Source organism: Anser brachyrhynchus, assembly GCF_964034855.1.
Source record: "Anser brachyrhynchus genome assembly, chromosome: 3".
NCBI lineage: Eukaryota > Metazoa > Chordata > Aves > Anseriformes > Anatidae > Anser > Anser brachyrhynchus.
In genome coordinates, this window is record NC_137696.1 from 5,709,964 (window position 1) to 5,735,338 (window position 25,375).

Consider the following 25,375-nt stretch of genomic DNA (forward strand, 5'->3'; position numbering starts at 1 on the left):
GGTGTCCTTGCCCATGGCAGGGGGGTTGGAATAAGATTGGCTTTAAGGTCTCTTCCAACCCAACTCACTCTGTGATTCATTCTATGCTGTATGCAGAGCCAGGCCTGAACCTCACAGCAATACCCAAGCATACCCTCCCAGACATCCAGGGCTTCCTTGCCTGGGAATTTTGGCTGGCTCACTGCAGGCTTCAAAACAACACCACCAGACAGCTTAGATCACCCAGGTGTTTGGGTTCAGCTGCAAATTTAAGCCTAGAGCTATCACCAGTGGTACAGATGTAGCCTATTTGAATTTACAGATTACATCCCATAGTCTTCACTACAACACAGACGAAAGTGGTGACTTACAATGGAGATTGCCTAGGTAGGTAACTCTTTGCCACATATAATTAGGGTAACTGTTCCTCTCCATACAGAAGTCTACTCTGAATTTTGTAGCCAGGCAGATGACCAGTCAATTTTGAAGGAGGGGGAGAGACTGACACTTTACCAGATAGAGCTGCAAATACGGCTTCATAATTCATATTCAAAGTTTCCATTTTCAATATTTATGTAAAGGTTCTTGCAACGTTTCACAACTTTTCTATAGGTATTTGATTGGGCTTATTTTGAAAGAGTTGCTTGAATTATGCTTATTTTATGAGGACTCCATTACTCATGTAATTCCGTAGGTTAAGTAAAAATAGATAAATACATTTCATTACGTTTTACAAGATTTTCAACAGTCTCAAAGTTTTATTGAATTTTTTTCAGTAGGGAAGAATTTACAGAAAAAAGTCTCTTAAGTCTTTTGACATTTTAAATTGCTAACTTTTCTATGCTGTAATAGGTACTTCTATGGCAAAGAAAACCAACAACGCCTCTGCCAAAAAGTCACAATAGGTTATGTACAACTTTAATAAGCACAACAAAACAAAACAAAACAAGAGCTGTTATCAGACATCTTCCAGTTGCAAGATAGAATTAAAATGGCGCTTACTATATATAAACTATTGTGTATTAGACCAGTTTTGCCTTTATTAGTGTATGTGTACCCATCATATTGCAGTTCTGTAAAAACAAAACTGAATGAACAAATGGTTTACAATTGATTCATCTAACTCAATCGGTACATATTTTACTTCATTTAATTTTTAAAAAGCAAGAAATCTTATGCGTGCCCCAGCTATGCTCACCATAATTTAACAGTAATGTATCCAGACAGCCTCTAAGTCAATGAACCTTCACTTTTCATCAATTTGCAATGCAATGCCATTCCCCACCAGCAGCTCCGTGCCATTCCATTCACATCACCCATTTCCCATGCACTGTCTTCCACCTGTCCACAAAATGCTCTTGAGCTTCATGTCAGTGATACTGTAATTCAATACTTCTCCTTTAATTAGAAGGGCAGCTAACATGGGAAGATATAATTGATATAAAATCTGATGCATTTCAAACAAAACAACAACAGTCTCTTCATTACAGCTTCAATCTGTCAGGCTACTGGCCCATTTCCATGATTTTCTAGTAGCATTTTTCAGTATCTTACACTTGTCTTGCATGTTATTGAGTGAATAAAAGATAATTTCACTCTCTACCACTCCTATAAATATTCTTGAGTTAAGAATAAATCAGCCAATACACAACAAAAATACAAGTAACAAGGAAAGTGACCAAGTGTGTAACCACACAGAGGAACTGCTCACGCAAGTATGTGCTTACAGGCCTTAACTGATTGGATGTATAAAGGACACATTAAAAATAACATTAACCACTGTCAAGGCAGAAACAGTCTGCATTTTACTAGGTGTTTTCTTCTTTGCTAGCTTTCAGTTGCAGCAAACTAAAACTGTATCAATCAAGAAGTGTTTGAGACAGACTTATAATGTTTATAATACCTCAGCTATTCTGAAAAATGCATAACTGGTCTGAGAAGGAGCAAAATTTTAGAAAAAAACTCTTTGTAAAATTTAAAATATTTAATAAGTTAAATATGCCCTTGCTGTTTCTATCATGCATCATAGTACCCTCCACTGAGTTAGGCTTAGTCTACACTGGAAGATGGATTTATCTTAACTTTACCAGTTTTGCATCATTAAAATACACAGTACAATTTCTCTCATAGGACAGATAAGTCAAATTTTACTTAGATGAGTGCTTTTTCCCTTGGGTTTGTACTCCTTTATATACAAGAGGAATTCAAATAAAAAAAAATACAATATTAACTAGTAATGTTGTAATCAATACTACATAAATTCAGGTGGGACGAATTATATCAACCAAAACCTACCAGAAACCAAATCTGATTTTTTTTTCTTATCCAAACAAATCTGAATTGCAAAAAGCAACTGTATAGAACCATTAAGAATACATTTTTTTCTGTATATACACACACATTTATTCTTAAATAAGTAAAGCATAAAAAGGACTTTTATCTTTTAAAACCCCAATGCTATTCTCCATCTAACCATCCCTTGATACAACTCATCTCTTCTGTGAAAAATAAATGGCACAAGAATGAGCCTGAAAACATGTCTGTATTACATCTGCCAACCTTTAACAGTGGACACAGCTAACACTGCTGCTGGAGGCGGCGTTGCTGCACGCACCGAGGTGCTCAGCCACTCTTCATCCTGCCAGCACCAGTGAGGCCGGTCAGTGCAATGCTACAGGGGGCTGCCTCTTGGCGCGGGTACCCAGACGTGCCTGCTTCTCCAGTGGTGCTGACATTTCTGTTAGCACTGTTGCATCCCTACTGGCACCCAACCAAGCAAGGCAGATGGGTGACGCTTCAAATGCGACTCTCGATGCTGTGCTCACACGGCCAGCTGCAGGACAGAGGTAGCATAAACACAGCAAAAACTTAACTGGAATCACTCTGACAGTGCTATTCTATGTCTTCCTCCATGCGAGAAACAAATTCCTTCTCCTGAGATCTGAATTGCCTCACCCTGCAGTACAGGGTACAACAACATCATGCCAGAATGACTTCTACAGAGCACAGAGAAAAAGGAAAAAGCAAAAGATGGAAAATAAGTTTGACTCTGTCTCCCCAAAGTCAGGTAACTCTACCCCACACACACCCTACCAGTTGATCCAGTGCCTGTCACTGCTTTGGCTAAGGCTGACCCTCAGAAACAGAAGGTAATCATTATCCATCGTATTTGCCATCCCCACGCTACTAGCTTCTCTGCAAACCTGTGAAAGGATCTGTTAGCACAGAACACGGTTCTATCACATTAGCCATTTTCCTTTCACTTGTCTTTCTATTGATTTTTAAACAAGCCATCAGAACTTGAACGAGACACAGCTCCTGCACTAAGAACTAAGCAGCGTCTCAAGATTGCAGGCAAATTGCTAAATTCAGGACGAAACTCTCAAAGTGTTCTATGATAAAGATTGGGCCTCCTGGGCAACCATACAATTACAGCATAATGCAAATAAATACCTCTGTCTGCATTACCACAATAACATCATCATCAGATGACACTAGATCATCACTGACTGTTGGTTCAGAATGCCACCTGATGTAGAAAACGAATTATCTGGTGCTGTCTCTGCAGTTATCTCCCATTTTGCTGACCCCCTCCCCCCCCCCAAAAAAAAAGCACAAAACGGACAAATTTAGAAGGCAAATAAGTCACCTTTTCAATTTGTTCAAAATCATCGTCTAGGAAATGATAAGAGAATTCCCTTGTGCAGCATTGCAAATGAAAATAAGATGTTATGAGAGAGCTAAAGAACAACTATACTACAGCTGAAGAGGACAATAAAGGCATTATGCTAAATGGTTTCAGTGCCCCATCTATCTACTATTTTCCAGTTATGATTAAAAGCAGAGGCAATGCAAAAAGACTGATAAAATTGATTCTGTTTGACATAAATTTCCTACCAGACAGCAAACTACTGTGAAAGAATGCCTGGTGACAGATTTTATGGTCACATACAAAACAGGCCCAAATTATTACAGAAATAATTAAAAAATAAAAATCAGCAGACCACCCAGATTGTTAATTGCATTTTTATTACACATTCTCTGAATATACTTGCAGATCAGATCCATTTTGTAAACAGGATTTTTATGGCTTAAATTCCATAAAGTAAATAAATAATCATCATCAGAGTAATCAACTATTGACCCCAATCTAAAAAACTGTGCTCGTCTGGAGAGGGAGCTTGCATTGTGCCGTTACTTAAAAGTAAGAGCATGTATAACTACGAGCTCCCCCTCACCTAAACAAACATTCATTTTTGTTTTGCATTCCTCTGATCTGTTGTGGGGTTTTTGGTTCATATTTTTGTTGTTGTTGTTTTTTGGTTATTGTTTTTTTGTTTGATTGGTTTTATTTAAAAAAACAAATTACCATATACTGACAATAGCTCTTGGTACAATGCAAGCCAGCCACGATTTTCTTCCAATATAGGCCATGTAGCCCTACCAACTAATTGAGGTCCAGTCACTCCCACATTTGCCGTATAAATGGAGTAAGCAAAATGGTCCTAGAAGTTATCTGCAGTTTATCTACCTCTCTGTCCTATAACTAGCAATACTCAAGTAGGCCAAATATCAAGAATGAAAATGCACACAAAGGCGGTCAATTTTTAACTGTATTTTTTTCTTTGGAAAACATAAAACCTTCAAAAGAGTCACATGTTTATAAGAGAAAAGGGAAAGTATCTGCAGACATAGCCTAATCAATTTTTCCCTTATGTGGGTATAGCCTAGAGCAATGCACTCAACTCCCAAACCTCTAGATCCCTAACACAATAAGGCATGCAAGTTGATACATACATGAAGAATACCCCTGTACAAGAAATAAACCAAACATTTCTTTTTACTAACCTTAAAAATATATTTACAGTGACGCTTTTTAGAGATGAAATGTAGTGAAAAGCTTCCAAAACGCATTTGGCTTCATATTTATAGGTATCTATTAATTCTGTAAAGTTCAGCTGATAAGCTCCTGTTAATTATAACACTTTCTGTGCATGCCTTTCATCTGAGGTTCTGGAAGTGCTTGGAAAATCTTAATTAGGTCTCAGAACACCACTGTGAAGAAAGAGTATTCTCTTTGCACAGAAGTAAAGACAAGGTGCAGACAGATTACGTGATTTGCCAAAGGTCACAAGAAGGCTCTGGTCCTAACTGGCACTCAGCAGACACCAGCGTTAGCAGAGCTGTTCTCTCCAATACCCTCATCTCCAGTCACATCTTGCAACCACCACACCGCTTACTTCTGTCCCTCACGTAAATATCGTATCTCCTCTTTGATTTTCAGTCACAGATTTAGCTGGAGCCCATGGAGACTCAGTCTATTCCAAGGAAAGTTCATTTCTAGTTTGGGGCAGTTGCATAAATTTCTCTGCTTTAATCTGAACTGGTCTATGCAGGCACAACTGTTCGTTAAAGCTACAGCAAACCTTGCTTGGTATAATTAAATGTTGTGCCTGGAAGGCTGGAATATCTTATAGCATCAAAGGTTTAAAATCTCATTTTCAGCCCTGATTACTTGAACCACTACTATAAAACTACAATGGATAAAATCTCATCTGAAGCCCATTAAATCGTTGCTGTTGTAATGGAAGAGTAGCAAACAATCAATTTGCATTTTCCAGGGATATTTACCTCTACTGCAGCTTTCAGTTCTGCAGTGAAGCATACTGTCTGCCAACTTGGTCTAACTTAAGTCCAAAACTTCCATTTTTTGTTGCCAATCATCTGCTTCAACAAACCATACTAAAAAAAAAAATATTAAAATCTGCTTTCATTTGTTTAAAATCAAGTGAGTAATTCTATTTGGCAGGATTTATGATAGCTGTAATACAAACGTGAAGTAATGAGATGACAGTTATAAAAGAAAAGCTCTAAAAAAATGGGAGTGATAAGGAGAATGATGATCAATTCTTCTAGTTGTAAGCTAAAACATTATTCAGCTTCCTACACAAACTTATACCGATGTGTCTAACAAGATGTTTGATGCATACATGCCCTTTTACCCATCCAGAATCAGAACTACTCAGACACCTCAAAAAAAAAAAAACAAAAACACAACACTTTTCAGGAGTGATCAGCGCACACAGCACGTAACCTTTGTGCTCATCAATAGATTTTCAGAAGATCAGGACCTGGTGGCAGCAAACCTGAGATGAGAGCATATTGCTCTCCTGAAAAGTTGACATTTACCATGGAATCCAACTGGCAGCTCAGCTTGGGGGAATAAGGGGGGGGGGGGGGGGGGGGGGGGGGGGGGGGGGGGGGGGAGGAGACAGAAATCAAGTTCACACTGCCACTGCACTTTCAATTGAATTTAAACCTCACCTAAAACACAGCAGATTAGGAGTAGTCAAGCAAGTGTATCGAAGATATTACTCATTCACCAGGCAGGGAAAAGGTTCATTTTTGATTAGGGAATAGACCACAACAAATTATTCCAAATCCTTTTCTATTTTGTCCCAGTTAAAGCTTCTTACTTAATCACTCCTTGAAAATATAAGATATGCTTTCATTCATATTACAAAAAAAAAAAAAAAAAAAAAAAAAACACTGCTGCTTCACACTACTCATTAATTTGAAACTTTTATATTTGGAATCATCATTTTCCATTCCAACTGTACTGGTGAGATGCACAAAGACCAAAGAGTTGTCAAACAAAACAGCATACAGTTTTTAAATGCAAAAACAGCCAATAGGAGCTTTTAGAAAAACACAACCTTGCAAAAATCATTTGGAAGTTGAAACTGTGGGTATACCCAGCACTTCCAGAAAAAAAAACAAGAGGCATGGGCAGCAAGCAAGAAAAGTGGTGCACAGTGCTTCTACATTTAAAAAAGTTGGAAGTGGCCCCTCATACGTAGAAGAATGGAGATGAAAGCATTTTTCGCCCAGGTCAGATTGATGAAGACCTGGGTGGGGATAGTGAAGACCTGATCCTAAACAACAACATGAAAAAAAAAAAAAAAGGTCACCCCACTATTTTCACATACCAATAGGAAGAAAAGAGTAGTTAGTGAACCCCCTGGTATTGATGAGGAGCAGAAGGGCTGCTGCCAGCCACCCAGAGATGCATTCCAAAAGAATATACTTTCTTTAACAACGTTAGAGATATTTCAACTTATTGTTGTGCTTAGAGACAGTAGCAGTGAGATGTTTTCAAACTGGGCCTCATGTCTGAGCCCATGGTTTGCCCCAGAGGGCACTGTATGTTGAACAAAATCCAGTCTTACAACCCTGAGGCAAGTGAACAGCTCTCATGACAATATATGGACAGACAACCCAAAACAAATCAGTCAATACTCAGAAAACATGCTGGCTTCTTGAACCCACGTGCACAACCAGCCAGAGCCCCTTATTTATAGCTTTTCAGATCGCAGGGAAGCTGAGGATAGACTGTGTTAATTTTATATCATGTTTTTTAATTAAATTTTTCAGAAACTCAGAACCCAATTTTCTCTTCATAATATGAAGCTTTACTGGATATCTGTAAATAGAACATGGATTCATTTCCATATAAAGAGATCTAAATATACTACCCTTCACCAGTGGAAAAAAATAGAAAACTCCATGTTAACTAACAGTCCATCTAATCTTTCACAGACTTTACACAGTGAAATCATTAATACAGCTCATGCTGCTACGAATCAGTCCCTCTGAATAAAATACAGGCACTAGTAATGGGTATCAGTGATACTTTAGTCCAACTCTCCACGGCTGAAGAAACACTTCATTAAACTGAATGAAAAGAATGAGTATCAGGTTGGAAAACAATGGCCTTTGAATTCCCGCTTCTACTGAACTAGATCGACATTTTGCCACTGATTTTAGCAAGGGCCGAAATCACAATTAATTCTGAAGAGCACCAGGAAAAGCAGCAGAATTTCCCACTGAATTTCCTCCATGAAGTGCATTTTTGCCAAGCAGGGTGTCAGTTGCAGCCATAAAGCAATGCCTTCCAAGGAACCCTTCCTCCTGCTTTCTAACCATGAAAGAGCACAGGCGAAAACAGAAAGAACCGACTACTAAAACAAGACATGAGAAGTGAAGAGCTGTTTGTTGTTTTTATTTCAAGCACTCCATGGTTTCTCGAGTCATAATCATCACGATGACAGGGTTTTTCCTCAGGTCTTCATAACTAACCTAAACTATACATTGGGATTTGTGGACATAACTTAGCAGACAAAGGGATGGTCAATGATAGATAGAAAAAAATCCAGTTGGTTGTCTGTGCTCAGGTATACTCCTGATACATGCAAATTACCACAATTTCTAATATATTCATTACACAAGAAACATCATAAACTTAAGCTATAGTGTAATAATATTAAAAAAATAAATTTTAGAAACTATGCATGTTTTGAACATGTAATAAAATAAGGCATTATATCTGTTCATTCTACTTACTATCTAATGCATACACACGTTTGTCAGGGAAAAATATTTCTTCAGATGTTTAAAAATTTTCATTAATTAATCATCTAACTACTCATTTTGTTTAATAAAAAAATATTTTAGCGATGAAGTGAAAAAAAAGAAATCATTGGCTTTCGAAAGAAAAACAGCTACGGAGTTTAAAAGTATATGCAATTAAACTGTAAGCTAAAAAGCAGAGTTCTACATATACCATTTCCAAACGGTTTTTGTACAACATAACCAGGGAGGCTGGCTTCATTTCCCAGCATTGCTTGTTAATAGCTTGAGAATGAAATACTTATTGTGGGATTCTGGTGACTACACCACTCAATTGTTAGAATGATTGCAATGTCACTCAATAATTTGATTGTCCTTACTGAGAGCCATTAGACACTGAATGTTTCTGAAAGTCTGGGACTTGTTTAACCAGGAACTGATCTCTTCTCAAAATATCACCAATTATTTATGAGGGAATAGTTGTTTAAGAGCTTTTGACAATTCAAATGTCTTCTAAACCCAGAGTCATGTAAGAATTAGCTAATGATTCTGATGGTAAATTATCTTAGCAGGAATGCAAGAAAGATAATGCCTGGTTTTAAATCATCATATACTACCACAGAATAATAAATAATAATTATTTTATTTTATTTTTTTAAGTAACAGAGGTATTTACCAGGCAGTAAAGCAAGAGCCAGTGAGTCCTAGACTGGTAAGTTTCTTTGTGTGGGGAATCACTTGAGTCTTTGGGTATTCTTTAGCAGCTTTGGAGCAGTCCTTGCGTCAATAATCTGAAACACATTTCAACAATTTTCCTCTCCCTGAGGAACCATGCTCTCAGGTCAGGGGTGTGGGACTGTGAAACACTGGAGTGGAAGAAGTTGACATCACGGGTGTAAACACCTAGGCTGCACGTGGGTAGGTGCATAGCAGAAAGGTGAAGGAGGCAGAGAGTACAGAGAAAAGGGCATACCTTAAGTTGGGGCAGAAGGATTTCCTAGTAGGATGGGTAAAATAAAGAACATGTGGCTATGGAAGCATGGTGGGAAGGTGACAGTTAGAGAAAGTAGGGGAGACATGACTGATTTAATAAGTCAGATGCAAAGCTGAAACTGCTGCTGTCACGAGTAGCAGTTCCAAAGCAAACTATGGATGAGAACTCATGTAAGGTTATAAATAAGCATCACAACAAATAGAGCTTGTCCCCAAGCTCCACTGTTTCCAGCAGAGGTACTCTGTACAGCCAAGACTCCCTCAACATAAACCAGTTCATGTTAAAGGAGGGAGCATCCACCTTTGAGATCGGGGGAAGGATACAACATCCCGCTTCCAAAATGAGGAAGGTTAGGTGACAAGCCATCAGGAACACTAGGATCCCCAAGCAACCAGAAGTTCTCCATTCCCCACCCCCATTAACTTCTGGTCTGTAACAGGAAACACCTTTTTCTACCTTCTCTGGAAAGCAGGCTCTGACCTAAAAACAAAGGCAGATAATTCACTGGAGCATTGAAGTGTGCAAGTGAGCAAACAGCGTGATTCCAGAGCAAAGGGCCCAGACAGCAGAACTCCTCCTGTTCCCAGCTTTTCATCCTGACTCAGTGTAAGAAGAGATTTACATGATGAGGAAAGAATCAGTACAAAAAGCAGAAAGGAACCAGCGCTGCTGAAGAAAGGGTGAATGTGACCCCTTTTTCTTACACTTCCACCAACACGGGAAATCGCCTGCCAAACTCTCTCTGCCTTCATTTAGCACAGGAGAGCAAGCAGTCTGAGTTACACTGCTGCTCATACCAGCAAGCTTTGCACCTTTCAGAGAAGTCCTTGCTCTCATTATCTGTCCAGATCATCCTATCACCATCATCATACGCATGTCTCTGATACGCTCTCTCTCTTTGCTCCTTGCCTTTTCTCTTCTTCACTCCCCAAAACAGCAATATTGGCAATGCTATCTTAAAACGGTAATAAAATAATCAAAGCCAGCATGAAGTCTGAACTAAATTCACTTCCTCTTTGAGTTGTTTCTTCCTCGCTCATTCTTCTCTTACTTTTGACCCAGATTATCACCAGGGCTAATCTACAATTTTCAATCAAACCCGGGATTTTTATGGAGAAAACATGCATTTGATTACACTTATTTTTGCCTGACCCCATTCCCATCAATGATTCAGTTTTGGGGCTGTTGTCATCACACTGGCACTATCACAAACTCTTTTGTCCTCAAGAGAAAGCAATCGGTGATTAGCTGTAGTTCCACGTTTCTGGGTGAGAACTCTGCATCTTGCGTTTGCTTGGTATTGCAAACGCTGCATGCAGCCATATGAAAGCTTTTTTCAAGTCTGTCAACACAGCTTTTTCCCAGCCCACCTTATTGATACCCTACTAAAATTGACATGTGTAAAAGTTACTAGCACTAAAACAGAAAATACTGACTTCAGTAGTTCTCAGGCTATTTTGTAACAATCACTCAAGTCAAATGCTAAAGGAAACACCTGAAATTTATTTTATTTCATTTATTTCCAAATGAAATCAAAACACGGATGACCCCTATTTTCTTATCACACTTGATGGTATTCTCAAGAGTGATATTACTTAGGTTTCATAGATGCACTAATCTAAAAGCTGTCAGAAAATTCAGGTGTGTCAGAAGAATTTTGTACTGGAAGCATACTGTAAATCACAGACTGCTTCAGAGATGACATTTTCAGAAAAGCTTGAGACTAGCAGTAAGCCAAATAAGGATTTTTTTCAATGAGTCTACTACACAGTACTTTGTTACTCTCGATCTTTCTCCTTCCCACAAGATCTGTAGACAGAAAGCAGATTTCATTCACCGTGACTTGCAGTCCATGACTCAAAGATGTTCAGAAAGAAACTCAATGAGGGCAGCATTCCAGATTGCTTTCCGGACACAACATAACATCCCATCACCCCCAGAGGAAACACACCCAAGTGTTGAAATTCCTACTGGAACATGTGCTCCCTCTTCACTTGGCAAAATCTCACAAGCCAAAAAGCCTCAGCTGCTGTATGATACCACGTGCCAAAACAGATATCAAAGCCTTTGACATCATTCAACCTCAAACAGGAGAAATTCTTTTTATAACCACATGTAGTAGTTCTATGTATGCAAAATTTCTTAAAATGACACTTACGTGTACAGCTCTTGAACTGTCCCATATGCTTCCTTCCCTTCTTTCCCTATCAATGCTATCTTTACATCAGTATCAATAATACTTATTCCCATCAGAGGCTTTGCATACTTGCCACGGAAAACACTGCACTCTAATTTTTTCTCTTAATATCTACAAGCAAATTAATAGTTTAAGACCTTGTTTTATGAAAAGTGTACACTCACATCTTGAGTTAGCCCGGACGGTACTAAAGGCACAAAATTTATCGCCTGCTCACTTTTGGAGACTTACGATACAAGCAGACGGTGGAATACCCTGTTTTTCCCCAAGGATCATCTAATACAGCAAGATCAAATGAGATGAAAAAGTTGTCTTACAGAGCAAGTATCAGCAAATTTCAAAGCACTAGAAACACAAAGTGGATTAGAACATCTCCCTATAAAAAAAGGATCAGATAACTCCTGATCCGACAATGTCTGGCTACCTATCTTTGAACAACACATTTTGCCTTTGTGTTTTATTATCTCTACAACTGGGGATAATGCCATCTCACGGGACTGTTTTGAGGTTTAATTATTACTTGTAAAGGCCTTCAACTTCCTGAGCTGAAAGGCACAGTTTTAAACATTAGTAGCATCCATAATGTAGATCTGTATAGCTTACAGACCTTAGCAGTCAATCCTAGCAAATAAAGCCAGAATATGTTACACGTTAATGTTGTGCTGCTACACGCAAGCATGCAGAAGATTGCGCACATTGTTTAAATTAAACTTAAGGCTCTGCGACAAGGGAAGCTATTTGACTTTACCACGGGGGTAAAGTCTACTCATTTAAAAGCTGCAATAAATCTATCAGGAACATTTCTGTATTAAATACTGGACATAGTTGTATGAGCTTTCAATACTCCTGACAAACTCCTCCCCTAAAAAACAGAGTTGGTAAAGAAAAATACAAGTAGAGGACATGAAACATTTAGCCTCTAGGAGAAAGGGGCTAACGGATCTAACGTAAGAGGAAAGTCAGTTCTGTGCAAAATGCATAGGTGCTTGCATAACAAGCTTTTTTTTTTTTTTCCCCCTTCTCATCTGCCACCTTTTTTCCCCTCCAACAAAGGGCTTACTGTACAGCATGGGAAAGAGGCAGCTGTTCCCATAGGACCTCTAATAAACTTTGGGCCTATAGTCTCATATGAAAATGATATAGCCCTTACCAAATCTGATTTTACCAAATAAGGACCTTATTCTGAGCTAATGTCCTTAATGTCACCTGTCAAATTCATCTAGCTACTTCCTTCCAGCTTATGCCAGTATGGATGATCGGAGTATCAAGGCAATCCCTACTACAGGAGACCTTGCTCCCCTCGGAGGTGGGACTGCATCCCCCCTATTCAACCAGACATTCAAGGCTCCACCACACCTCCCCAGCATGCGTTGCTTCTCTTCCTCATTTCACTCTCAGTACATCTTGAACGCATACTGTCTCCCCACAGCTCAGTATGTGGTGCCAGCAGAAGGAATCCCTCACACTGTTCACGTACTGCTCTCCTTATTTACACAGATGAGCACGATATACAATGGATTAGGAAATCAATATTCACTCCAACCGCACTGCAGCTAAACCTCAGTACAGTGTGCTCTATTTAATAAATTCTCCCACTTCTGATAGTTTAAGTTTCAGAAAACCAAATTAGTATGTTAGACTGAAATAAAAGAATACAGCCAACCCAAAAAACACCTGATCTTTTTATCCATGTTTCAAGAGATACAGAACTACTTTTCAGTTTAGCTTTTTGTCATGAGCATTGTCTGCCTTTGAAACAAAAATACAATGAAAAGAGATAGCTGTGATCATCAGTAATTCATTCCTTTCCATGTGCATTTATACTTACACCCGTTAGGTCTCTACAACTAAATGCTGCACCCTATCAATATGCAAATAGCTGCTTTCCCACTTCAAGTTTCAGACACAAAAGAATGAAAGACTAGTTCATTTAATAATTGCTTTTAAGAGACCAGTGAGAATCATCAACAGTAAGTGTTCTTACGGGTTTCACTCTGATCTTGGACAGGAATACAATCAGTATGTGCTGAGACAAAGGTCCATGCTGAAAAGCAGGACTGATGAACTGTTTGGTAGAGGAGTGAGGGAAGATCCTGTCTCTGCAGCAGGCTGTGCATGTAGGCAGGGAAAGGATATACACACATGTACCATACTCTCATTGTAATCCAAAGGCTGGGTGAATGACAGCAAGTCACCTGTAACTTGAATTTCAGTCCTTTATAATGTATTAATGAAAAACCAAGACTGAGGTCACAGAAGGAGGCTTATATAAATTAAATGCTAGAACGAAGGAAAAAAGGGAAAGTTTATTAGCTAATGAACAGGTTGGCCTATTCCTTGTATCCAACCGGGATATTATGGTCCAGAGATAGGGACAACTAGGTGGCTGGGTTCAGACAGCAGTGATTAACGAGTCTCAGTCTATGTAGATGCTGGTGACAGGCCAGGTACCACAGGATCCTGCTTGACATTGAGAAAGGTTTCAGTGAATCCATGGCAATAAACTGACAGGTGCCTGGAGACTAACAGGATAGAGTGAAAAGTCATAGTCGCAGAGAAGTGAGTAAGACACATTTGTGTTGTTTTCCATTTATTAAAGTTTTATATAAGAGAAAGAAGATATTTATTTTTGAGGTTTCAAAAAAAAAAAAGATAATCTGCAAAGGTCAATATACAACGCATGATTACAAACTATTTAAAGGCCAAAGAGACTATTGTGCCAGTGCTGAAAGTCAGTTGCTGTTCTGTAACCTTTAGAATGACTTTCTTATCAACAGTGAGTAATTGTGACCTTTCTCATCAAAAAAGTGCGATCAAATTCTTAATCCATTATAGAGAACACAATGGAAAGAACTTTTTCCTCCTTTATTGTTACAACATTTATGCAAGCCATAGGCAATGAATAGTTTCAGATGGTATTTTGATGTGTCAGGATAAAGACCAAATGGAGTTGGTTTTTTTTTTGTTCGTTTTTGTCATTAGGAAATGAAGGCTTGTATCCTCAATTTAGTTTTCTGTAACAGTTTTCTGTTGTTTTGGGGGGGAAAAACAAATATAGCCTTTTTCAGCTATTATAAAATTGAAGCAGAGGCCTAATGTTTCCCTTTGTTAATTATACAAAGTGTTTACATGATAACATGATAGCAATGTTGAACAAAATTCAATAACATTATACACAACGTCACTTTAAAACAAGTAATTCTTTTAGCACATTTGACAATTTCAAGGGCAACTACCTGAACTAGAACAGTAACAAGCACAAGAAAAAAAGCAAATACGTGTAAGCCTCGGACAACAGCTCTTGTGGTAACCATAAAAATGAAGAACTACAAATCACCTTATGTGCAGAGTTAGCTTTAACAGAGAAAATGAGCGGTTGAAACGTGAGTTTAATGAAGCTGAAATTTCTCACCTAACTCAAGAGTCTAAGGGCTATATGCACAAGCTAAGTTATCTGTCTAGCTCTAATGACTGCAAAATGTTAGACACCTCCGGAAGACAAGTCATACCATCCTTGGATATTTGTCTAGAACAAGACAGATGAATCATTCCCCCAGAGGTGCCTTATTCTCTCCTGCAACTTCAGGAGCCACCAAACCAATAGCTTAAATAGATGCGTTGCTTTAGGCAGCCAAACTAGGTGAGATAAATCCTACCCATACAGCTAGACAGCATATCAAATAATACTATATATCCACTTCTTTGTTTATGTAAAAACTGAGATGTGCCCTTTTTTCCTGCACTGTAACTTAATACTTCCTTTGTAACTCATCCCTCATCTAACCTGTTTTATGCATTCTCTTACAAATATTTTCTCCCCTGGTTCCCCCTCTCACTGCTCTCATCTCTTTAGAGAGAAAGTAAAAAAAAAAAACAAAACTTTTTAAAAAATAGAGAAATTTTCAAAATTGTGTAGATCTCAGTTTAGATAACACTAGAACTGAAAGAAATTTTAAAGCACCTGGAAACATCCCCTGCATCATAAGTTTACTTTATGCCACAAAATCACTTCCCAAGCTTCCTCTGCAGTGTTGGAGGATTTTTTTTTTTTGATGCACATTACTTAGTATTATTTTATCAAAAATACACTTAATTCTTGTAAGTGTAATAAATACAGAAAATATTAGAAATACTGTATTTTACCAGAACGCCAATAAAATCAGTGTGGCAATGAGTACTTGAGAATGCTACTCATTATATGTTTGGTATTAGTTACAGCTCTTTTCTAAAGACTCAGTACAAAAATATGGACAGAAAGATGCAAAGGCTCACGAAACTGCATGAACAGGGCTTTTATTAAGCATTTATGACCACGTAGACCATTGGTTTGATGTTATTCTTCAATTTTACCAAAAGTACCATAGATAAAGATAATTTCTTGTCAAATGAAACAAACACAATAAAAACAAAAAGAGCAGTGTAAGACCTTACAATTACTTCAACATCACCATATAAGTTAACTACAGAAATTAGCTCATGTGGAACATTTTATGATTATAAGCTATCAGAACATTGGCAGTTGATGTTATTCAGTGAATACCAGGAAAAAGTAATTATATGAGAGCACAGAGTTAGAATAAATATCTTCCCTGATAGGTGTGAAAAAAAGGAACAGATGCATGCCTGATGCAAACTCAAATGTTTTTTTGGAAGTTACTGGCATCTGAAGATGTGGACTAACATTTTTATTTTTAAGGAAAAAAGAAAGAAGAAAGTAAGGAGCATAATTCTAATTATGTAAATACCTTTTTTGTTAAACAAGGTTGTTGCAATTTTGCATTAAATCAAGCTACATGATTTCATCCTAAAAATTCTGTTAAGTAGTGTAGGTGTAAGAAGTGACCTTGTTCAGAATGAGAGCAGCCTGGCGTTAACACCACGTACTCAAAACTCTGTTAGAGGTAAGAGAATAGTACAGTGTTCTGGCTACTACCTGGCTGCTCACACAGTATTTCCTCAAGTATTCCTGCAGTTACACAAACAGCTGAAATTATCTTCCTCTCCATAGTACTGGGATTCTCAAGTAGAGTATTTCAAAAATGCCTTCCATTGGTTCTACTGCACAGCTGCTGTCCTGACAGCAAAGACAGTTTGATTAACCAAAAGCAAGTTTGCTTGGACCTTACACAGAGCTTTCTCCTCATAAGCTGACACAGAAATACATCCAATATATACAAGTGCATATGCAGAATCCAGCAGCAAAGACTTACCTAAAGTACCAACTACCTTTGTAAATGTAGCAGTTATCTGTAGAAAAAAATAAATCACCCCTTTAGTTAAAAAAGCACAAAATCACATCATGCCAAGAAGTAAAGATGGAGAGGTAAAAAAAAAAAATCCACCACATAGCGCCTTTTATGTTTAAAAAAAATGTATATACTTAGTGGAGTAAAGGCAGAGGAAGATGCACAGACTTCAGATGTTTATGTTCCAAGGAGCTCAGAGGAACAAACCATATGCCTGAAGTATGTTCTCATCCCTGAGGGTATTCTAAAGAAAACAAAAGCATAGACTGTCCTACTGAAAAGGGCAAAAAAGTCAAGCGTACAGTAAAGGACAAAGTGGGATAGGAGTTGAATCATACCTGCAGAAAGAAAACAAAAAGAATCTACAAAACATAGTCTGCATTTGTCTTTTGACAAAGCTCCTAACAGATCTTTTAAAATGTATTCTATTTCTCTTAGCTCTGATGAAAAGAACAGAAAAAATTGCTACACATTCTATGTTCTCCCAGATGTTCTTGTTGATGAACAGAAAACTTTTCTACTTTCATAAGCACAAGCTCCTTCACAAAGCCTGTGGAAGCCACAAAAGTGAGACTTATGATAGTTTTCTAAACATTGAAGTTGTTATGATCCTGATTCAGCAAAAGCAAACACGAATTCATGAAAGCAGTTATTCACACTGCCATTAGTGAAACCAGTCCCACAAATTAAGTTGCATGATATTCAGCAAACCAAATTCTCTCCCTCTGAAACTATCAGTTGAAGAGAACACATTTACAAGCTTACTCTAAGAACCTCCAAGCGGAATAAAATAGTTTAGTTTCTGCTGTTAGGGAGATTCATTAGTCTATATTTTATTTATTCCACTAAAAATATTGTGAATATTTACCAAGTTTAAAATACTGTCTCAGGAAGAGCAGCCCTGATCCAAGAAGAGCTGAAAACAAACTGTTCATCATCTTGAGTTGAAGTAACTCCACTAAGAACAGAGATTTACTGAGAAAGACTCTTTTCCTATAGCTTACAAATAAATTAAGTTGGAGAATATGTATGGGCAAACATGAACAATGCTCTGATAAATATTCAAAGTATTTGTGCTGTAATAGAATCAGTGTTTAGAAGAAATGAAAGTATACAGCTGCATATACCTGACATAAACCTTGAAATCTGTTGTCTTTTAAATCCTAATGACATCGGAAGTATTTACTGGGTATACACTACTATACTTAAAAAGTGAAAAAGATAAACACTTATCAGTATGCTATCAAGAAAGGTAGTTTTTTTTTTTTTCTTAACATAAGAAAGCCGCATCGGCTCTCTTCATCCAAGAGAAAACAGAACTCAGAACAAGGTAATCTTAGACAAGACTTAAAATATAGTTAAAGGAAACAAACATATCACGTTAAAATTGACCTCTTTTTCAATATATATCTCACTGAACAATAAAGCAGTATGAAAAATAGAAAATGAAAACATTTACATTTGTCTCCCTAAGTTTACTGATATTTTTATTACTTGAACATGTACCTGAGCTGTATAGTACAAAGCAGTATCTAAGTAATGCAGAACAGCTACTATTCATACTTATAAAACACAATTTCTCCATGAATTGCCTTCAGTAAGTCCCCAAACCAAAACAGAAAATTATACTTCAGTAACACTGGCAAACTTTCAAGCCCCCTCACTTTCCGAAGCTTAAACTATATGGAAAGAAAACAAAACAATAAAACGAGTAATCTTCAGTTTTACAGAAAAGAAATGTTGCAGGTTCTAAGATAGAAATCCTTAGAAGTCTGAACTACATTTCACTTGAACAGTAAGACACTTGAATGGTAAAAAAAAAAAAATAAATAAATAAAAACAAGCTATTTCTTACAGGCATCAGAATGGTAGCACTAGGAATAAATTCTCACCTAGCAGCTAACGCCTCAAAACACTTTCCTGTGCTGGAATATGCCCTTTCCTTCCATACCTACTTTTTCTTCCCTACGTAGCTTTAAACTACGCTTACAAACCACAAAAATTAAAGTAGTGGTTAGGGTGCATACACTTGTATCTGGCTTTCTCTTAAACTAAGAATTGTAACAACAGCTGTTTAAATACAGCATCTTCAGTGCCAGATTACTGATCAAAATCTCATCCCAAAACCCACTTTTTGCTGGGGGCCACTTGTAACTCTATTTTGCAGACCTTTGGGCTTACATAGCTACCCCTAAAGTTCTCTATTATTACAGTTCCTTAATCAAAGCAACATAGATCGAAGTCTACACCTGCCTGCAATGCAATCCTCTCACCCAGCTGTAATGCAGGTACAAAATTTTAAGTTTTAGGTTGGGATCAAGAAGTTTAACATCTAATCTGTGCAGTATACACAACATTACTGACCTCTTTCAACTGAGCCATTTCAGACATCTGCCCAAGCAATATTCCTCAATCTAGGGAAAGTTAGCTTTCTGAATAATGTATCAGACATTTCCTCCCAGGCAATACGCTTCCATCCTGGCTATCAATTTGCAAGCCAAACCAAAAGATGTCCATAGACAAACATGGTTCAGTCCAATTGTTTTCTGCTTTCATACCCTAACAGAACAGGAGGGGAAAGACCAGGAAGAAACGAAAACAACATTTTCATCTTAAAATAGGACACAAAAAATGCACCACACTAAGACACCAGGACACCATGTTTCTAAAAGTCAATTTAATTAACCTCACCCCGCAACAGCTGAAGTCTTCAATTTCCAACCAAATTACTATTTCAGTAAGTAAAAGAGTAATTTTCTTACATCAAGACACAGCATAGAATTAATGTTGTTTTTGTTACATTTTAATGAAGCTCAAAGTGACACATGCAAAACATCAGAAATAAGAGCATCACCAATCTGAAAGCAAATATTTTAAAACAAATAGAACAAATGTCATTTTACTGTGCCCTCCCTAGTTTCCCCTAAACATTTCATTTTCCTGTTTTTTAAAGCATAATTCTCTCTCCTGGGACTGAGTAACCTTTAAATGGATCTCTAGTGCAAGTGAAACATCTGACTGACTATTCAAGAGAAAAAGTGGAACTATAACTCACAGAGCACTCTCTAATGCACAAAGTAAACAAACAGGAAAGATGGAAAATCCCACTATTTATTTTGTGGTCACCTTCTGATAAATGTAAATGGGAGAGTTGAATTCTACCAGTAGAAAGGTGACTTACAACTAGACAAGTATTACTGAGGAGAAATAAGTATGTTTCAACTGTTTGCTCTGAAACTTTACTGACTTTCTAGGTTTTGCAGTTTTCCAGAAGCCGAGGAAAAACCCTCATCAGGTCACATCTCACTGAAGCAAACCAGAAAGCAATGCTACAAATGGAAATCATGAGGAACGTTCTGACCATGCCACTTTTCCAAAGGCATGTCACAGTTCTTGAAAAAAAAAAAAAAAAAACAAAAAACAGAGTGGCAGGGTGCAGGGTCAACGTCAGCAAGTTTTCCCTCCAGCATGGTTTTGATGTGCCTAACAACCTCTCGTGGAAACAAGCCTGTGCAGTGTCAGCACCCCCCAAGTGCTTCCAGCAGCCCTGATCAGGCTGGGACATGCAGATCTTCCAGGTCTCAGAGGGGCTGGACTCTGGAGAAGCCACAGCTGAGGAAAGACCTCAGTCTCTGAGCATCCATGGACAACTAGGTCTTCAAACTAACAAAAAATAGACACTGGAATTATTTGCAGGACATTCTCCTCAGACTAGTTTTGTTCTAGAACTGAACTATTTTATTTGTTTTGTATTTTATTTTCTCCAAGATTGGGTTTTCATGTACTCTAGAAGGGTACATCTATGCATTCATACAATTATTTATCCAAGGATATCCTGTATCTATAAAATGTCACTTATCCATACATGTAGTATAGATTTTTTTATATTTCTAATTGATAAGAACATTTAGATGTGTTATAGTTATATGCATTTTTAATATATCCATATAGCTGTACATTTGCAGCTAATGTTTTTGTTACATCATTATATAAATATTGTTATATCTTTTCTTCTCCCTTCAAGAATTAATCACTTGTAATCCAACAGAACAACATATTACTTGTCTAACTGGTGGGTGCAGTGTACAGAAAATCAAATGTGTATTTTTTTTTGTTGATGCTTTTTTTTGCTATGTATAGCATATGTTTCATTGTTACAGAATGTTTCTATGAGGCAGAGTGACATTAATGACAAAAAATGGACTCATCAGATACTCTGGAGAGTTGCTAGTAGTTTTTTTTGTTTTGATTTCAAGTATTATGGGCACATGGAAGAGTTGGCATTTCTGATTGTATACACTTAGCACAGAGGTGAATGTCAGTACAACAGATCCACTTACTTAAAAATAAGTAAATATCAAGAATGTAAGACTTCCACCTCCCTGACTAGTCTTTACTATGACACAGTATTAATCTGAAGCACATTTGTATGGTTAGAGATTTTACTTTCCTTAAGCCATACGCAGAGAAATGGTGTAAGAAAGGATCTTTAGACAAAATCTTAGTGACTGCGGTACACTCTAGCCATGTAGGAAGCAGCAAGGAGGAGAGTTGAACCATGGTCCCAAATTTTACCGCATCTCTTCCCAACTTCCCTTGTGTAGTCCTGTTAATGTGGGTACACATTGCATGAGTTGCATGATAAACATTGTAAGAATAGTTAGCAATTAACTGAGAAAAATATTTGGATTTATACCCTGAAATTTAAAAAAAATAAGAGAGATTGTGAGCCCTAAAGTGGTTCAGCTTTATTTCCACAGCCAGTCTCATTCTCCTTGACACTGCCACTTGATTGCCTTTTTAGTCCCCCTCAAACAGACACAGACACACACACACACAAAATAACAACAGGTTTACAGAGAAGCTATTAAGGCACAGTTGTGGAAAATACTATAGTGTCACTGAGCTAAACAGCCTCCCCAGCTTCGCTCTGCAAGTTTGCCTGTAGGAACATCAGTGGCTGGATGCCTGTCTGCGAGTCCTCCCTCAGAGGCACATTCTCTCTTTAGAGAGAATACTCTACCCTTTCAGCATACTTTGACTCCTGTTCAACCAAAGATACAGCACTTGTGCACACTGTTCTTTGAAAATACATCCGACATTATAAAATCCTCAGAATTACGTTCAAATGAGTAGTGTATCTGCAGCCCTAGCACACCGGATCGTTCCTTGTTGCAGTTGTGGAGCTGAAGGCTCCCCAGCCTGCTCGCTACCCAAATATACAGCTTGTATGCTGGACCTATCAATTAATTGGTTCATGTGCTGTCACTATGAACTAGTTATCTAGAGTTCCTAGAGATAATTGTGTTTTTCTACTTAAGCATTAAAAATTATACTACATATATAACAGGCAGACTAACACACACAAACTAAGCAGGAACAAACCAGCCGATTGAATTTTTAGCAGTCAATGCAAGATTTGGTTAGCGTTTACTGAAGTTCATCTGGTAACTTGGTATGTAGGCTAAAGCTGGCCTAGAATATCTTGTATTAATAAAATTATTATAAACCATTCACAGCCCCACTCAGCATCAGGTTTGACATATCACAGTTCTGATTCTACAGCAAATCTAAGGAAAACTGCATTTGTTCTCTCATCTTGCTCAAAAGGGTACTTTATTCTGTAGTTTTTCTAAGTGCCCTAGAAGTGATATGTATATGTTAATGGAACAGTATATAAAGTCACCTCAAAGACAATTGTTTTAAAATTGTAAACCCCTACAGATGGGATGTAGGGTGACAAGTTAATTTAAAATTAGATTCCTGGATATAGTGCACACCTGATAATTGAGAGAAGTGGGAGGAGGGAGAAGAAGGTTACTGCTCTATATTTGAAAAGGTGAATCCCTCCTTCATTAGGAGAGGAGAGGAACAAAATCCAGAACCATACTGCACGGCAGATGTAACTGCTACCAATTGCAAGGATTTCTAAACAGCTGCAGGGGATGGGGATGGATGTATCCATGCTTGTGCTTTTTCACTACAGGTGAAATCCATTCAAGTTCAAGGAAGCTGTCAGGGTGTTGTGGTAAAGAGAAAGACCACTGAATACAAACTCTCAAACAGCCCAACATATGCTCTTCTGCGGCCCTCTCTCATCACGGGAGAGCAGCAGAAATCCAGAGACACTATCGCCCCCATCTCCATCACTGCTCAGACCTGCCCACAGGGCACCCTGAGAACGGCCTCCGTACTCTCCCAAGGCACAGAGGCACCACATCCAACCTGGTGCCCCTTGCCAACCTCGGTGCTGAGGCACACCAACCACACTTTCATGCACCTTGTTGAATTTCACACCCACAGCCCATGCAGAAACCTCACTCTCTTCCCAATGTTTCACACCAGCAGCACCTACCAGCAAAGCTGAGGAGGAAAAGACAGGGCATCTGCATGTTGCCATTCCTGCTTCTGCAAGGCCACAGGATTTGGTGGTATAACACAACATTGCTACAGGTTATTTCTACCAACAGCAATTGTTATTTGCGAAATGCCAGCATTGTGTGTGCGACAAAGTATGACACTAAAGTAGAGCAAGAAATTCAGCTTTGTCAGCCACACTTGGCACTCAAAAGAGGAGCAGACAGAACAGAGACAATGAGCAGAGAATACGGCCACTGTAGCTTCTTATTTTACTAATGGTTCTAATTGCTGACATTCAACATTCAATTATTCATACGCAGTTACATGTTCCTATTGTGCCAGAAGCATTGTAGGGACTTTGAAGATAAGAGTTGATAAGAGCTGCACTTAGAAGTATTTTGCCTTAATTACTTAAGAGAATACTTGCGTACAAAATATCTAGAAACACACAAGTCAATGTGAGCATTAGGAAATAAGCCAAACCCTGTAGGTTTAAGAAGCGTGCATAAGTGCGCTCCCCTTCCTAGCTCCTGAGGCTCCAGCATTTTGCCTTGTAATTTAAAAGAGCCCCAAGTACAATTTCACAACTGTTGTTAGAACTGCAATTGCAGGTAAGCACGTATACATGTTCACATACAACTACCAAGAAAGTAAATACGTATGCTGGACAGTACATCTCTAGAAATGTCTGATGAACAAAATAAAACAATGGGCTACAGTTTAATTCTTTTTAAATAAAATACGTAAAAATAGTCATAACAGCAGCAAAACCCTATACAAGAAGCTTACAAAACAACTAGCAGATGTGAATCAACACAACTGAAATCAAATCAAAATTCTATCTTTATGTTTTCCTTTTTACACTTCTACAAAAGAGTCAACCTAAAATTACAAGGATGTAAAAATGCTCCACTTTGGAAAAATTAAAAAAAAGTGGCATGCAATAAAAGATCTATTATTAGCTTTGTCACTGTTCTATTTGTCTTCAATATCTTTCATAATAAAACCTAGAAGAATGAAGGGCAATATAATTATTTCTAAATCTCTACATAAACAAAAAGGGACTGTCCCCATTTACAGTTTAATATAGAATTAAACACCAAATCAATATTAAATAATGACTGAAATTGTTTAGGCAGCTGGCTGCATTTATGTTGACCTTACCTGCCACTTGACTGAGAATTTTCCATATACTGAATACAAAATAGCTTACAGGACACAAAGCTGATTATTATGTCAGACAAACTCTTTCTTCTCCTTTAAGTTCATACAACTAAGCCTATGGCAAGCCTCTAAGAGGCTTTTGTCTTCTTCTGCATTACTGGGGGGGTACTTTAAGTGATGCCAAATTCAGTTTTTTAAAATACAGATCTTGAAACTACTGAAACACTTTGGAAAGAAGTACAGTCATTTACTCAAATTCCCTCCATGCTAACAACTGACTAATTACAGTTCCTTCTCTTAGCAAAGCTCGCAGTACATTTTTCTTGCATATTAGCCAGATTTTGTTTGGAGTAACTTTTCAGCTTTTTCTCTTTGCTAAGTACTTTTTAGCCCCACAGTGTCTGAGAAGCCCCTCTGAAAATATTAAAAAAAATAATAATACGCGCCATCAGCAACACTTCCTATTCTGCACTGCGGCTACAGAAGAAAGGAAAAAAGAGGAAACTGCTGACATGTTCTCCACCTGGTGTTTAAATGATTTTACCCACGAGACAAACTGGACTTCAGACTGCTCAGATTTAAAGGCTCTCAATTTTAAAGTTTGATGTGTTAACTTCAGCACATGAAAATAAAAATCAGGAGTTACGATACATGGCTTTCTTTTTACAACATCGAGCTGGCACTGGCAAACAAACTCTGTTTCACTGGTTCTTTTGTGGGTGTGGTACTTCGAGTCACAGAAACAAAACCAGAATGAAGCATATGTGATGCTTAGGACCCTTGAGGGAATTCTGTGGTTTGCTGTCTTGCAGTTGAGCTATGAACAGTTACTGCTGTGGTCTAACCCATCTACCCCATGAACTCCAACAAATGTTTACCTATCTGCCGCTCTAATGTGTTACTCAGCAATTCTACAACAGTGCTTGAATTCACCAAACCCCTGGGAGCTGTTTGCAATATTTCATTGCATTCTGCAGAATGCACACTCATATACTTAAAATACACAGTGGGAAAGCAGTGTACTGA

At 37.9% G+C, this 25,375-nt stretch overlaps 1 long non-coding RNA gene across 2 annotated transcripts in view; it reads right to left on the minus strand.

Moving 5' to 3' along the window:
- Positions 1-25,375, minus strand: part of LOC308192235 — a 73,974-nt gene that overhangs the window by 12,894 nt on the left and 35,705 nt on the right. For both annotated transcript variants that reach the window (XR_013948666.1, XR_013948667.1), the window contains one exon: positions 16,790-16,826. This is a non-coding gene — a long non-coding RNA (uncharacterized lncRNA). The remainder of the gene's footprint in view (positions 1-16,789; positions 16,827-25,375) is intronic.